Genomic DNA, 5,227 nt, shown 5'->3' on the forward strand with positions numbered 1-5,227 from the left:
CTTTGTATGTAGTTAGGTATAGGGGTTGCTAGTCTTAACTTCTTTTGTTGAGGTTTTCTTATCTTATAGATAAGTTCCTTGTTAAGCAAAGACTTAGTAACAAAGAACATGTTTTAAATATACTTATTCTAGAAACTTGATCAATAGGATGTAGCTTCCAATATTTGCTAATCAATGAGTTTTTGCAACATGAACTAAAGAAATATTGAATATGATGTGCTCAACTACATGTTTTGGACCATCACTTCAAAATTTGGTGGTTATCCATGTGTTGACAAAATGCTATAAATCAATCAAACATTATAATGGCCAATACTAGATGTTTTATGCTTCAAACCATTTATAAGGGATTTTGTTGCATCCCTCAGTAGTAGACTCAGCAAAGACCAATTTTTAATTTGATGACCTTATGTTATGGAGTCTAGTTTTGAGCATCGTTTGGAGTGTGGTAGGTGATGAATTTATAGGGTGGGGCTAACCTTGAATCAAGATTCGAGTTGCCTTAGTTAAAAGGAGCTAGCATTTTGCACAAAGTTGCTGTGAAGCTCCTTCGTGAAGGAAGCAAAGTTGCAACTTTACCTTCCTAACTTCTTCTCTACACATTGTATTTTGCTTTCCTCATCTTTCTCTTTTGTTTCACTCATTCTCTCTCTCTCTCTCTTCCCATTTTCCCTTCCTTTTTCTCTCAAATATTTGCCCATCTCGTGCCCTCTCTTGTTACTTGTTTTCTCTCATATGTTTCCTCTCTCTCATCTATTTTTTCTCCCTTTTTTTCTATATTCTCTCTCTCTCTCTCTCTACACGCACATTTTGATCTCTCTCTCTCTCTCTCTCTCTCTCTCTCTCTCTCTCTCACACCAAAAAATATCTTTTTGTGAGGGGGGACACTCTTTGGCATGATAGAAATTTAGGTTTATCTATCTATTGTCATTTGTGGCAATATCACTGGGCAACTTCTTGTTCTTTTCATCTCTTTGTTGGTGAGATAAATATGCATACACGTATATGTGCACACACACACACACACACACACACACACACACTCTCTCTCTCTCTCTCTCTCTCTCTCTCTCTCTCTCTCTCTATGTTCAAATTATTTCTTCTTCCTTATAGTACGCCCACGATGATCCAATGTTTAATTTTGAAGCCCATTTTGGGTGTTGATGATTTTAAGCGTCAAATCACACTAATGTTTTACTTATATTTTGAAGACAAAGTGTCAAAATGAAACCCAAAATTTAAGGTGAAGGTTGCAAATGAAGTCGAGTGGTGTAGGCTAGGATGTTAGCACACGTGCGCGTGCGCGCGTACGCACATTATATATATATATAATATATATATGTATGTATGTATGTATGTATATATATGTATATGTATATATATATATGTATATATATGTGTGTGTGTGTGTGTGTGTGTGTGTGCATAATCCATCGCGATCCAATGTTTAATTTTGAAGCCCATTTTTGGATGTCGATGATTTTAAGCATCATTAGGAAAAAAATGAACTCACAAATGGGCCTTTTAGTAGCCCGCCTCCCCTCCCCCTCCTTAAAACAAGGAAAAGAGAAGAGAAGAATAGTAAAATAATCCTCCTCTCTCCACTTTTGCAATCTCATTTTTTCTTTTTTATATTATCTATAAATATATACTCAGATCATTCAAGAAGTCTTTTTCAACCAAATTTTAGAGTTAGTTACGGGAGTGTGGTGCTTTGTTTTCAATACAAAATGATTAGAAGATACAAGGTAATTGATTTTTTAATTGAGAACAAGAAAAATAAAATTTCGAAAGTTCTTTTTAAGATATTTTGGGGATTTTTATATTCTAGCTTTTGGTTTTAAAAAAACCAACTAGTCAAATTTCATATTTTTTTGAAATGTTTTTGGAGGTAAAATAGAAATGTCTAAAATATGAGAAGTCTTGGACATCCCTATCCTGTGAGCTATTTTCTCCCATATCTTTACTCTCTCATGGCTCTATTGTGACCTCTTCTCTATGTTTATGCAACATTCATTAACAGAGTGAATTACTTACACCCTCCTTTCCCTTGGCACCTTTGTGTGCCTCTCTGTGCATCTCCACTCTACCTCCTATGACAACTAAGTAGGCTCCCCATTTCTATTAATAGTAAAATGAATACATGAAAGAAGGAACTGCATGTTAAGGTAGAGATTGAATACGTCCCATTATTCAAAAGAACCCAACGTACCACTGCTAACCCTCAAGTTTTGCAGAGTTACGGGCAAATGGGATTGAAACATGTGGACTTGTGGGTTGACCCCTTAAACAATAGACCTCCTACTTTCTCAAAAATCACAAATTTGCTAAAGTATGTGTGCAAGGGTGAAAATGGGTTGCTCGGTTACACTAGGCGGCTCAATGATCAAGCATTCAAAGTATTTACAACTTGCCAAGTAACCATAAAAAATTGTCATGATGTGATCGCTGCACATCAACTTTATATACACTAGCTCATAGGACAAGTGGTATAGCTCAATAACACTATAATTCAATAAAACAATCAAATTATTTCAATGCAGGACACTATCCATGACATTAGTGTCTCATATGAGGAGGCAAAGGCACAATTGGACAACCTGAGAAATATCAATAATAAGCTAACACAAGAGCGCAAACAAAAGAAGCAACCAATCAATGAGATAATTGTGAATAGCAGCCAGTGGAAGCCACATATCAAAGCATGTAAGGTAGCTCAAAATGAGAACCTAGGTCAGGGTGAGGTTGGATTATGTATTAGTAGATTGCTGAAGGCAAGTACATTGGAAAACACTTTGAGGAATCCTAAGTTTAAGGCTGTGAAGGAAAATGTGATTGAGTGCACATTAAAAGATGTGTCAAATGAGTTCTCAGCTGTGGATGCACAATCCATTTGTGACAGGGTCGGTATTAGCATGACGACTTACTCAAAGATATTCAAAGGTGTGAAGGCTGCGTTTGGTCATGTGCTGATGAAGAGAAATAGAATCGTGCCTCTTCCTTAACCTTCAAAGTTAATAGAGGCCCGACGACAACTTAATACAAAGGTTTTGGAGCTGATAGGAGATCCCGTGCATGTTCAATATATAGAAACACTAAAGGTTGGGACAAAAAATGCATATGAGGTGAAGTTCACTGAACTCAACAATTACTATTTAAAATTGTTCAAGGTGTAGTCAGCAATGGTAATGTACTACAATATGTCTATTGAGGAATGTAATGGTAAATTGTAGTTTATTATAAAATTAGATAAAAGTGAGGTCGTCAAAGGAGCAAAGCTTGAAAGAGTTAGTGTAACTCTAATGAATAGAGCTTGAAAGAGTTAGTGTAACTCTGATGAATAGAGCTTTACAATTCGATAAGAATAACCCAGGGAACTTTAGTGTTCAATCTGAGTGCCATGTGTGGTGGCTCGCTGCATTTGAAGTTCCTAAGGAAAGATTTGAGGTAATGCAGTTGTTCTTTATGCACACAAGCATTTCAAGCATCATCGATCGTCAAGAACATGGTGAGATGCTCTCGCTTGAAGGGTATGGTCAATACTTGGTTGAATGGCATCTTGCAGGAGACTTGAAAACTTTAAAATGCATGTGTGGAATCTCCAATGGTGCAAATACAAGAATCCATGCCTATATTGCTTGATAGAGAGGGTGGAAGAAAAGGACGGAAAGAAGAACTGGCAAAGGGTGACAAGTGCTGCATCGACACGCAATATAAAAGATTCCACTTGGAAGCCCATCTTCAACATTCCATTGGATCATATTCACATTTTTTCATTGCATGCTTTTGTCAGAATCATGGAGAAACTTGTATATGAATACATTTGCTTTGCTTATAGGATGCAATCAGAAAAAGAAGACATTGCAACCTGTAGGAATGTGGAGTGAGTCCTATCAGAAATTGGGCTATACAAGCATCAAGTGACGATTGAAAAAGATGAGAAGAGATTAGGAAAATTTGACAACTTGCCAAAAAAGCCTTGCTTTGGAGGAGCAAAGGCTAGGAAGTTTCTCTCAGCACCCATGAATGAGGAAGGGAATGTCATGGTTCGTAGGCTGCAGGACTATGATGGGTGAAAAAAGTTACATTTTGCAGTTCTTGATTGAAGTAATGGAGGAAAAATAAGGTTGACCAAAGCTAAGGTTTGGATAAGTCTTAACAAATTGGCTCCTTTACTTCGCGAGATGGTATTTAACAATGAAGATAAGCAAGAATTTATCGATGTTGTGCATAGCTTCTATGAAAACATGGTGGAAGCGTGGGGCAAAAGCTCTATCACACATTACATGATGCGTACTAAGTTAATATTTTAAAATTGTATGAATTGTATAAACTATTGAGCATAGTTTTACTCATGTGTGATATGTGTCTTTAAGCATATCCTTGAGGCACATGGATCATACTTTGGAGAAAAGGGAAGCTTCAGAATTTGGTCCACACAAGGGATGGACAATTCACATTGGATAGCATGGGGTGCATACCAAAGAAAAACTGATCATGGTGGAGGGTGAATGGTAGCAATCCAATGATCCAATTGCTATCTTGATGGTATAGGATTATAGTAGCGGACAAAGTTAAACTCTCGCAAAAGAGAGAAAATGAAAGTGTTGATGAATCGGATGTAGACATGATAGAATCACATCGTGTCACTAAAAGAGTGCGTTATGAAGCCTCAAGTGCCAAAGAAAACCATTCCAAGTGGCTAGAAACAAGGCTTTGACAAGGCAACAAATGGGTTCGAAGAGAGTTAAGATAGTAAGATGAACAATGTGTTTAGTGTGAATGCAATTCATGGTTTAAGAGAGAAAGAGAGAGTGTGTATCTATGTGAATGAGTCTTATAGTTAAGGGTTATATAAAAGAGGGTTTCACTTTCTATCTTATTCATTGAGTTCTCATATCTCTTGTGCAGGAAAGATGGCTAGGCCTAAAGTAGTTGCAAATAAGCTTCCGCTTAGAGCCCCATATCATGTTCAGCCCCTTGGAGCATCTACTAGCTCAGATACACCCCCTTCTCAACCTAACCCAGCTTCCTCAAGCTGCACTCACAAGGGTCCTCCTTAGCATCCCCACAAGAAATGCATGTGGAAGCCAAGTACAGTGGCCCTGAGAGAAATCGAGAGAGGTATCAAGGCTCTTTTGATCTCACCATTCCGAAGGCGAGCTTCTCAAGACTTATTCATGAGATTGTGCAAGACCTCTACCTCACAGAATGTAGGAGGTGGCTT

This window comes from Lygodium microphyllum, chromosome 6, assembly GCF_053477565.2.
Source record: "Lygodium microphyllum isolate KBCC chromosome 6, Lygodium_microphyllum_v1.1.10, whole genome shotgun sequence".
In the NCBI taxonomy this organism is placed as follows: domain Eukaryota; kingdom Viridiplantae; phylum Streptophyta; class Polypodiopsida; order Schizaeales; family Lygodiaceae; genus Lygodium; species Lygodium microphyllum.